At 36.1% G+C, this 11,642-nt stretch overlaps 1 protein-coding gene across 19 annotated transcripts in view; it reads left to right on the forward strand.

Annotated features, from left to right (window-relative positions):
- Window positions 1-5,377, forward strand: part of ERC2 (ELKS/RAB6-interacting/CAST family member 2) — an 840,901-nt gene extending 835,524 nt beyond the window's left edge. For all 19 annotated transcript variants that reach the window (XR_012669214.1, XR_012669216.1, XR_012669218.1 and 16 more), the window contains one exon: window positions 2,486-5,377. The gene's annotated coding sequence lies outside the window, so the exon portion shown is untranslated. The remainder of the gene's footprint in view (window positions 1-2,485) is intronic.
- The last annotated feature ends 6,265 nt before the right edge of the window (window positions 5,378-11,642 follow it).

The raw sequence follows: 11,642 nt of genomic DNA on the forward strand, positions 1-11,642 counted from the left end.
ACACTTTTTATATCTTCAGATCCCTGTGTAATTTTCATTCAGTGATATCTAACTGACATTCTGAGGTGCTGAGCACTTGTAGCTCCCATTGCCATCATTCAGAGTTCTGGGTATTCAGCACTTCTGAATATCAGGTCCAATATATCTAGCCAAATCTTAGGTTTATATTTTTTTCAGTGTAGGCTGTGTACTGCATTGAAGAAACACAAATATAAATTATATTTACTCAGACCTAGTAGGCGTTCGACAGCAATATCCTTTTATATATTTATTTGACTTATTTGAAAAATTTTGTGCATTTCCCATGTGTGGTGTACTTTCAATAATCTAGTTTCCTGAAGAATGGATTGGTTGATTAAGTGGGTGGAGTTTTATCCAGGAGTTCTGTTATTGTACATCAAACCCTAAATGAAAAGTAGGAAAATGGACTTCAGAGAGATTGTATTTTGCCTTTGATTGCTTTTCCTCAGACTAGCATTGTTTGATCTGAATTCTTTACGTTTAACAGCATAAATGAGTGTTAATTGCAAAGGTGCTTTAGCTTGTAAAATATCAAGGTATATAGAAGATTGTGATAAAACAGTCATTGTGGTTGTTTTATTCATTTCCCAACCTGTTAAAAAAATGGTGTAGACATTTTTTGTTCTAATACTTGCAGGAATGTACACTTCTAATTAATTTCCATGGGTGTTTCCTGTATCTATATATCTCTTTGGATGATTATAAAATCCTCAGTACACAAAAGAATGGGAACTATGCACAGTTCACAAAATGTAACACGTGCTCTGACTTACAGTTTTCATAAAAAGTTTGCAAAGATTTTATGTGCCAGAACTAGTAACATGATCTACTTTAGGAACTCCCTTGCTTTCCAGCTCTGCAGAAGTCATTTTTTTCCTATTCAATGGCCTGATCCAAAGCCCGTTTAAGTCAGTGGGAATCTTTCCTAGGACTTGGATGGGCTTTGGATCAGGCCCTAAGTGTTTTAACCAAAAGAATTGTAAGAAGTTCTTGTAGGAAGATTGATAGTTCATCTGACTATAAATATACGCAGCCACCACACAGATATGTACCTGTAAATACAGATTTCAAATTATTTGCATGTTTGTTTGTCCACAGCACTTAAGCCGTGTGGAGCTGCACTTTCAGAATAACCACACTGATAAAGTGTTAGCTTTTAAAAATAAAACGCCATTTTAGCCAAATAATTCTATTTACAAAACAACTTCATCATAGTCTTTTAACAGTATCAAGACCAGAAAGATGATTTGTTGAATGTAATAATATATTTTATGTCATTTTTAAACGAACATTAGGGAAACTTGTCAGTTACGTGAAAGTGAGACCAACAATTGAGAATCCTAGTAGGTAAATGCATTTGTCCTTTTTTATTCACAAACTCAATAAATTAATGTGCACATGCACTGCAGGATAATTGTTTGGTTCTCTCTCCCCACTCCCACTTTCTGACGTACACATGTACTGAATAAGACTGTTTGACTGCACTGTATTCAAGGCTGTTAGGCATTTTATTGTTACTTGAGTTCTGTTGCAATTACAATGAGTTGGGCCTGACCCTGCATATACTTACTACCAGATTTTGTGCCTGATCCAAAGCCCATGGAAGGCAGTAGGAGTCTTTCCACTAACTTCCTAGGGTTGTGACTCCGGCCCATAGTGCTTATTATTTTGAGAAATCCCATTGACTTCAATAGCACTACTCATACTAGTAAGTACAATTCTTGTGGGTAAGTGGTTACAGGACAAAAATGGTCATAGTGAACATTTGTATATTTTAACCTTCTATAAATCTGAGATTTGCATTTCTAAAATACCTCAATCTACTTTCTAGCAAATTGAAATGGACTTACTTTAAAATATACTGGTAAAATGTTCTGTTGTTTTCAGTACTCTCAATTCTGGAAGGTCCTGAGAGGTACGGAATACCCTGACCTGCCATGGAATTCATTGGGAATTAAGGGCCCTCAGCACCTCTTGGGGGGGAGGCGGGGGGCAGCAGCACCAGGCTCTTATTTCAAATAGTAATTGCTTTTCTACTTGCAGGCAAATGAAAGGATCTTGCCTTCTTTCAAAATAAAGACCTTTAGGTTTGTCAGCAACTGCACCACTTCCACTCCTAAGATCCTGCCCATTTGCATAAGAAATGTAAATATGTTTAACATGTAAAAAAAATCACAATATCCAGTGGTTTCTCACATCTTTGAAATTTAAAAGCAGCCCCAGTCTTTCAGATCTTGCTGTACAAATAAACAATAGAAGAAATAAACATGGGCCTAGGTACTAGGATGACTGGCATTCTATAAATATAATAGGTTCAAATCTGGACATCTTTAAGTTCTAACTCACTCTCTATTTAAGCAAAATTTCTTCTCACTTGCGTGAGAGCCTTGACTGGGTAAGAATTGGGACTATTTGTACTTGTCAAGCATTTTAATAATTGGAATGGTTTATTGTGTTGTTACAGTTATCAGAGGAGCTGGAGAAAGAAGAGGAAAAAATGCAGCACTGCAGAATTAAACTGATACTCTATTGCAGTGGATCTCCAAATGTAACCATGACATCCTGGAGCAGATCATAGAAACAGAAGATGAATGCTGAGGTTGTTAACAGATGAAATGCTGCATAAATTGGTGTCTTCTCCATTATTTCTTGTAGTCATTATGAAGTCAGATACTCTGGATGATAATGAAGGGGACTCAGTCAGAAATTATAAGAACTTCATTTCCAGCTTTAATGGGCCTTGTGTTCAGAATATTATTATTTAATGAAGTTCAGTTAAATGGAGTCTTTTAAGCAATGCTGATTAATTGGTATTGATTTTTAATGTGTAATTCAGGTTCTGTTAGGTGCAGTATCTTCATCTGCTGATTCTGCCTAGCGTATTCTACAGTAACACTTCTAAAGTGCATTCAAGGAATTAGTACACTGTTATATAATGGAGTCTGCGTTAATCTTACCCCCAGTTAGAAGTGGGCTTTTCAGAAAAGTAAAAACTAAGTAAAAGCCTCCTCTGTTTTCTTATCTACTGTTACTCAAATAATCACATTTTGATAGTGTAACGAGTATTAAGCTCTGGGCCAGGTTGGAAATGAAATCAATTTTTGGTACTACTTGCTGTTGGCAAGGATTAGCCTTATGAAAATATGATGTGTGTCTCTGACAATGCATGGGGCATCTAAATTGATCATCAATAATTTACATACCAAATTTATATATTAGTGGATGGTAAAAGCTTGAGGTATGAAAATGTACATATGTGTATACATGCACACATATACAGAAGTGGATCAACCTTTTACCATCCACATGCATACAGGTATGTATTAATAAAACCTGGGACTCATAAATATATCAAGATAAGAATGCTGTGAATACAGTATATGCGTTAGGCCTCCTATAAATGAAGGACCATTTGTCATTGTTTTCTATAGTGAACAAACAGCCTCCATCATGGATCCCAATGAATTTTCAATGTTAAACAAGAAAATATCAGTGAGTAAGGAGAAATGAAAAGCTGTCTGTATCAACAAAGAATTTCAAGTAAAGATGAATAATTTAAAGCACATGCCAGGAAAAAGAAAAATCTGAAGTCTTTCTAATGGAGTGATGAGACACAAATGAGAGTTAAATCTCTACCACTTCCTCAGAGAGAGGATCCTTACAACTTCATAACCATTTTCAGTCAGTCTGGCAAACATGCAAATGTTCAGCTGTTTTACTGATGCATCTCTCTTTTTGTCAGTGGAAGAAGTACTTCTATACTGACGTGAGTGGCAATTGAATATTTGCATTATTAAAGGACAAACAATGAATTTAAGCATGGGTGGCCTTAATTCTTAGTAGTTTTTTCTTTGCTGCTGTAAAAAAAGGATTCTAATGTGGTTATTCCAAAAGTCTTGCACTGAATTTAGAAAAATGTTATTTTTTTAAATCATTGGTGCAATTATCCCTGAAGTAACATCCTGTGTGAGCCATACCTATATTAACCCCTTTAAAATGATTGTTGTGTAGAAAACAGTATCTTATTTAGTTGTACCATCATTTTTGGTACAAATAAAGAGCAACTAAGTCAAGCAGGAGTCCTTCTTGATGTTTCATCTCAGTAAATAGAATAAAATGTATGGAATTAGGATAGCATAAGTGATCCAAATTCATTCATGTTTAAAAAGTTTGTCCTTTAACTATCAATGGAATTTTAGATCTTTGTTTTCAAAACAGCAAAGCTCTTGGAGTTTATTTAGCACATATGACAAATGTTGCACTTGCAAACTCAGACAACAGAACTAGTTTCTTGTGAAGAACTTGTTGTCACAGTAAGGGACAACCTTCTGTGTCTCTTACAATCAGGTCTTTACCTTAACTCTGCAACTGAATACTTGAAGTAGGAAATAAACTAGGGGAAAATAGGGTCATAAAAACAAAACTGTATAGTTAGATATTTATATGTATGTGCCAATTTTGTCACAGACATTATTTTAGGAGCACTTTTTGCTCCATTCATATTGTAAGAGTATTGACCTAAACTTTTATCAGGGGCTATGAGTTAGTCCCGAAAGAAAAAGAAATTGTCTAACATTTTGTTTTTTTCATTTCATGTGATATCTATGATGTTTGGAGAAAAATCTTTTCATATACTGAAATAGAATCTCGGGGTTTACAATAAACACTGTGATGTTGGGAAAATATTTTATTTCAGCAATGTTTGGTAGTTTCCCCCCCCCCCCTTCCAAATGTAACCAATTAAACCAACTTTTGGCTAACATTTAAGATAATTATTATTTTAGTGTGGAATCAGGCTTGTACTGCACATTCTTTCTTTCATTTAAATGTACAGTATGAATTTTGTATTTAATTAATTTTGTGTATCTAGTATGCACGTAACTGCACATTGACTTTCATTTGAAAGTGGGTTTAAATTTCTTTTTCAACAGTGTTTATGAAAAGACCTCAGATGTGTTGACACAAACTATATCTGCAATGTGTGTGGGGGGAGGGTTGTTTTTTTGTTTTTTTGTGTAGAGTGATGTTGGAATGTGATGTTCTACAACAATGGGTCAGTATTCTCTATTTACCTTAACCCCTCATTTGATAGTGCTTCATGTAATAATTTTCTCAAGTGAGTGGCATGTTCTGGATTGTGATATTGATATGTGGTTAAGGACATTGATATGAAACTAAGGAATCCTTAGAAATTACCAGTGGGCATGTATTAGACAGTCATTGTAATTTAATGTCCAGTAAAAGTGTGAAGTACCAAGGTATTTAGAGATCATAACATTATTATCATGTGTATGGGAAGTACTTACTGTTGATCAGCTTGTTTCTATTCATCAAATAAACTGTTTCTTTCTGAAAATCAGTGTAGTGTCATTAAAGCTAAGTTTAATGACTATAAACAATATAAGATGTTTTCCACATGGTAAATTCATCACACTCCTCATTTCTCTAATTGCTACCATTCAAAGTAATTTATCTTCCTGTTACTGTTATACAAACTTTTTCAAAAAGAAAACTGTCTCTTAGGCCCCAATCCCACAAACACTTACACACCAGAGTAACTTTACTTATGTAAGGTAGGTAAAGTTACTCATGCTAGGAAGTGTTTTCAGAATTAAGGACTTAGTGAGCAATATAGTCTTTGAGTGGTTTTCTAAAACATAGTATTTTGTGTGACCTTTGTAATTGCATAGAAAATTACATTTTGTTTATATACTTTACTGACCAAAAGCCATTAGGTGTGAAATTCTCTACACAGTCAGCTCCTTTTTCAGCTGCCTGGTAAGTTATTCGCCTTTTCCATTATGTTCATTTTTTTAGAAAAGGAACTTTTGTTGGACAGGAATTTCTTACCTCATAGAACTCCCTGGACCAACTCAGTGCACGCATAGCAGGAGAAGAAAAGGTAAGTAAGTATGCTTTTCAGGTAGATTATTTAAAAACACAGTCTCTTAGTTTTAAGCTCTGTTTCTTTACCTATAAATTACTCCTCACGGTAAGAGCAATATAAGGCTATATAATATTGTACTTACATGGGATATTAAGTTGCACTATTAACTACATCTAAATGCATTTATTTATATTTATTATGTATTTTACTTATGCTATCTGGATTGGAGTTGGAACACTATAAATTGAGTATTGATTGCTCATAACATCTTCTTTCTGGACCAACTGTAATCATTCATGATTGCTTGGCTCATTATTCGGACAACACATATGGTGCATTAGAATTCATCCAGCAACATATCAATGCCCATTCTTAATTCTGCTTTTCATAGTAGATCACTACTTGTTTTTTGGGGCAGGTCCTGCCTCTTTCCCATCTTGGGCACAGCAGAATCAGGTGATTTATGGCTTGGCTGTGCAGAAGGAGGTGACAGATCTGTGTTTCTGCCCAGTGGCTCAAAGATGGAGAAGTGCTGCAGCTCTGAGGATGAGTAATAGGACAGAGGGGCTCAATGCTACTCTGTAGCCTGGGGGAAACCAAATGATCGACTGTAGAAGTTCCAGTTCATATCTGGTTGCTTGTGCTATGCTCTGAGAGCAGGATTTGGCCCTGAAAGAAATCTGGTAATCTATGTAAAGTACATCCTGGCTGGCATTAAGACCTGTCAGGAAGTATGAAACAGGAGGCTTTGTAATTATATGAATTTGTTTCCATTAGTTTCAGATTTTGGGGTCACCTCTCTACTCCAAAAAGTAAAACTTTTAATTACTGATCCATGGGAAATAAAGCCAATTCTACCCTCTAAAGCACATGTGCAGCTCCCATTGAAATTAGCTGGGACTCTGCACAGATCCCAGGGCAGAACGCTGCCCAGAGATAAGAAAGGATATTTGATGATGTAGGGTACTGTCTGCATTTTACTGCAAGCAGCTTGGAGTGACCTTATTTTACACATGTAGCAGAGCAATGAGTGAGTTTTGCAGGGCTTCTCAAACAATGGGCAAACCCCTACCTCCACTAGATGTAGCCTGCCCCACCACTATGTATTTTGTTTATTCCAAATAGGCCCTGATGCTACAATGAAGCTCCAGCCACAGATGTCCACCCACATGGATCCAATTGTAGAATCAGGACTTGTTTTGTTTGTTTGTTTTTATACTCTCTCTGCCTTTCCTCTTTGGCCTACATTAGCTACTGCAGCACAAGATTGTCACTCGTATGAGGGAGAGTTAGTGACATCTATAAATGCAGCCTAAAGTCAATGTATATAATGATTGAAATGAACACTAGGTTTTGCAATATAGAAGAGCATACATACATGCACAGTATAACCCATGTATCCAAAGGTCTCTGGCAAAGTCTGAAACCTTTGGATAAACACAGTTTCAGATGAAGGGGGGAGCCAGCTGCACAGCTGTTAAGACTGTGCTCTGGGTCCCTACCCAAGAGAAGCCAGTGGACTCCAGATGTTCTGGCAGCTGTAAACTGCTCTGGGTTCTCCATCCCAGAGCTCAGTGAAGAGCAGCCAGCAAACTTCAGATGTACCAGCCAGCTAAGAGGGCTGTGGAAGGCAGTGAAGAGAAACTAGATGGCTCCAGAAGGCAGTGAAGTGATGATACATGACAGTTCACGATTACCTGTCCAGTTTTTAAAAGGCTGTACAACCTGAGGGACATTACTGCTGATCTATGATTAACCAGAATGCAGGTAAGGTAAGGAATGTCTGCTTTATATATGATGAGAGGAAATATACATACCGAATATGTGATCGTGTGGAGTACTAGCAAATTTTTATTTATATATATTTTGGCTAAATGTGAGTTATCCAAGTCTTGCCAAATATGTGGTAATAAAAATATCGCACATCATACTGTCATCACCTATTTTACATGGGACATGTGTTTGCTTTTTGTTATTTTGTCTTTTTTAATATTTCTATTTTTTATAAACGATACCACTCGTTTGGGTCAATACACACACACAAAATAAAAGAGTGAGGTTGTAGAAAAATACTCTGAGATTAATTCTTCACTTGTCCACTGAAATACTTGCTATGGGTACTTAGGTGTTTTTCCATTCCAGACACCAAATTGATGGTGCAAGCACATGAAGGAGGAGTCACTAGCTTTAACTTAGGTGCTGACGTCTAAAGATTTGGCTCCCCATATGCAGTTTGTTTATAGAGTTTACATTTAATTTTATTTTTTTATGAGGGGCATTTGTGTAGTTTTTAACATAGGTGGCCAAATTCTGTCTAGGTGTGCGCACAATCATAGGCCATAAAAGCACTGAACAAATCTGTACCTGGTATGAAAAAAGGTCCTTATTATGACCCCACTGAAAAGTGATAAAGTTGATGCATGGCACAGAGGGACCTGGTTATTAGAAGTATTATACCTGTATAAACAATACCTGTCTGAACCAAGCCTTTTGCGTAGCCTCCTCACACACACACCGCTCCCATGTTTTAGCCCTACTCTTGGCTCAAATAGAATATGTGAAGCCAGGAGTTGTGCAAAGGACTGTTGTCAATCAGAATAAGCATATGCATTAGGGGCCAAATCCAGAGCACACTGTTGTCAATAGAAAGACTCCCTCTGACTTCAACGTGCTTTGGTTCAGACCCTGCTACTGCTTTTGGCTCATATATGTTTAAAGGAATGGGGGGCAATACCATTTCCCCCACATGAGTCAGAATTTGGCCCATATGGAATTGAGACAGACTGAGTATCCCATATGTTGAACTCTTTAGCTAGAAAATGAAATCACCACATTATGGCTTCATATGGAAGTTAATTTACAGAATGTCTGTTTATAGGTTTCATGATTGCATTTTTGGAGATCAGTACTCCATTGCTGTGAAAGAATATAATCTCCTATTAAAATCTCTCCAAATTATAAGAATTTGTCCAGGGTTATTTTATAGTATTTCTTAGGTCTGAATAGGTATCATTCAGACTGAAAGTTATCTTGATTCTTACAAATGCAGTTAGGTAAAACAAATCACATATAAAGTGTCTATCTGGCTTCTGAAACTAAACAAAATACAACTAATTCCTGTCTCAGGAATCACTGTAGAACCAATGTGTTATACCAAAAAAAACCCAAAACAAACAAACAAAAAAACCCACAACAATACAAGAATAAAGTCCCAGGTCCTTCCAAATGACTAGTTCCTGGAGGAACTGTTCCAATTCTGATAGTATTTACATTGTCAGAATTATTCTTACTCTAGTTAAACAACTAGTCCCCATATCTGAAAGGTAAAGGTTGTAAATCTTCCTGGTGAATGTTGCCTATGACAGGGAAGGAAAGACTTGCATAATTACCACTTGTACTTCCTCAGAGAACATGAGCTCAAGTCTAAAGCAACGAGTTTGGTTAATAAAACATTAGGGCTTGAAAAATACAGGAAAAGACCCGACCAGCTCATATGATTAAAAAAATAAAAATGTGTTCTTGCTTAGAAAAACAAAGTGACAAAGAGGACTTTAGTGGAAGTTTCTTCTAAGGTCTTGAATATTGAGAAGGAATTCTTGATCATTCTTCAAAGATTGGTAACACTGATTCATGGTGGAATTAATTGAGATTCATTATTGTCTTTCCTCCATCTGGAACTAAAATATACTTAAAGAGCTAGTCTGAAAATGGAATTTCTGTCCTGTGGAAAAGTCCAATATTTCAGATTTTTTTCCCATCACAAACCCATAGGAAAAGCAGAAATTTTGAAATATTTCAGGTCAGGAAAATCAAAGCAACCTTATTAAATATTGTTTTGATAATGTCAAAACATTATAATATATTTTAAAATGTTAAATATTATAGTATTGTTATATAGGGAAAAGTTAAATAAAATAAAAGTTGAAACAAAACAATCAGAACAAAACAAGAAAGTCAACACAAACAAGAAAATTGATACTCTATTGTGATTTCAAATTGTTTTGAAATTTCTGTCAAAAATTTAGTCAAATCGTGTTCCCGTTGATTCCCATTTTGATTTGAAAACATTTTCTGACAGAAAACTGTGCTGTTGAAAAATTGTAACTAGCTCTAACATATGTTAGCCTATTCTGAAACAGTTTAGTATGCTAAAATTATTTAGCTTACTGTTCAGTTGATTGTAAGAGGTGTTATTCTGGTCTGTGTCCTTCAAATAAATTATGTTAATTTTAAGGGCAGATTCTGAGAGTGGCATCTTAACTCCATGGGTAATCCTACTGAAATCAACGGCACTATTCATAAAATTAAGGTGCTTCTCAAATGAGTATGGGTCTGAGAATTTGGCCCCTAAGGAGCATATTTTTGTGGCTACATACTAAGGGCCCAATTGGACTACTCGTATGGGTAAAATTACTCACATATATACATGTTTGCAGGATTGGAGCCTAAAACCACACTGTAATTTGTGTAGGATTACAAGAGTGCCCATGATGATACTGATAACTTTCATGATAATCCTTGTCTACATTTGTTCGGACCATGTACCTCACATGGAAAGATCCAGTTTAAAATATGTTGCATTATATAGCCATGGTACTAGTCAGCATGTAGCCATTTGGGCATAAAGAAATGATATTTTTCGTCCTTTCATAACTTTCTACCCATTTTCCAATTCTCACTTAAAATTCCCTCACTTGAAGATGCCATATCCATTCTTTACAAACTTTCTCCAGAAGAACCATGAAGATCTTTTGCTCCTTTAGGCTCCTCTGTATTGCTCCTTAGAAGAGCTGTCTATTGCAGCATAGGACAGCTGGCTCCAGGAGGTACCTAAGTTAAGACTGAGTTTGTAATTAAACACACCTTTCAACACAGATCTACAGAAGCCCTACCCTGTGAAGTGGTTAGTGAACATACACTACTTCCACTGAATGCAATGGGAGTTGAGGATGCTCAGTACCTTGAAGGGGAGGGATATCACAGTGGTCTGAGCATTGGCTTACTAAACCTAGGGTTGTGAGTTCTATCCTTGAGGGGGCCATTTAGGGGTCTGGGCCAAAAATTGGGGATTGGTCCTGCTTTGAGCAGGAGGTTGGACTAGATGACCTCCTGAGGTCCCTTCCAACCCTGATATTCTATGACTGGACCCTAATATGGAACCCTGTTCAATGTTCCTGACAGAATCATTAGGTCCTAATTATTAGGGTTCCAGCTACCAAGTGTATCATGGAATTTGAAAAGAGGTGATTCTGAAGTACCAATTCTTCAAAGGGTTCAGTTTTCTAATCATGTGGGTATGAAGATTACTTTTCCCTCTCAGCTCTCTACTTTTTAAAAATACTAATTGTGACACATTTGGCCTTGCATATTTATTAAACTCATATTACGAATGAGAAATTGTATAAAAATATTCCTGGGCTTGGAAGGATTCGATTTTTATCAGTAAATGTTGATAAACATGGATTTCACTGTACACACACACACAAACTGATGAAAAATATTTCCAATGATAATTGAAATTTACAGATAAGCAAAGTTAGAAAAATGCCATTTGAAAATGTATTAGAGTTTGATTTAAGGATATTTACTTTGTTTATTTTGATATGTGATGTTGATAATTTATGTTTTGATGATTATAAATAGGACTATTTTTAGTAAAAGTCATGGACAGGTCAGGGCAGCAAACAAAACTTCATGGCCCATGACCTGTCCATAACTTTTACTATCTACCCCT

This window comes from Caretta caretta, chromosome 7, assembly GCF_965140235.1.
Source record: "Caretta caretta isolate rCarCar2 chromosome 7, rCarCar1.hap1, whole genome shotgun sequence".
NCBI classification, from domain to species: Eukaryota; Metazoa; Chordata; order Testudines; family Cheloniidae; genus Caretta; species Caretta caretta.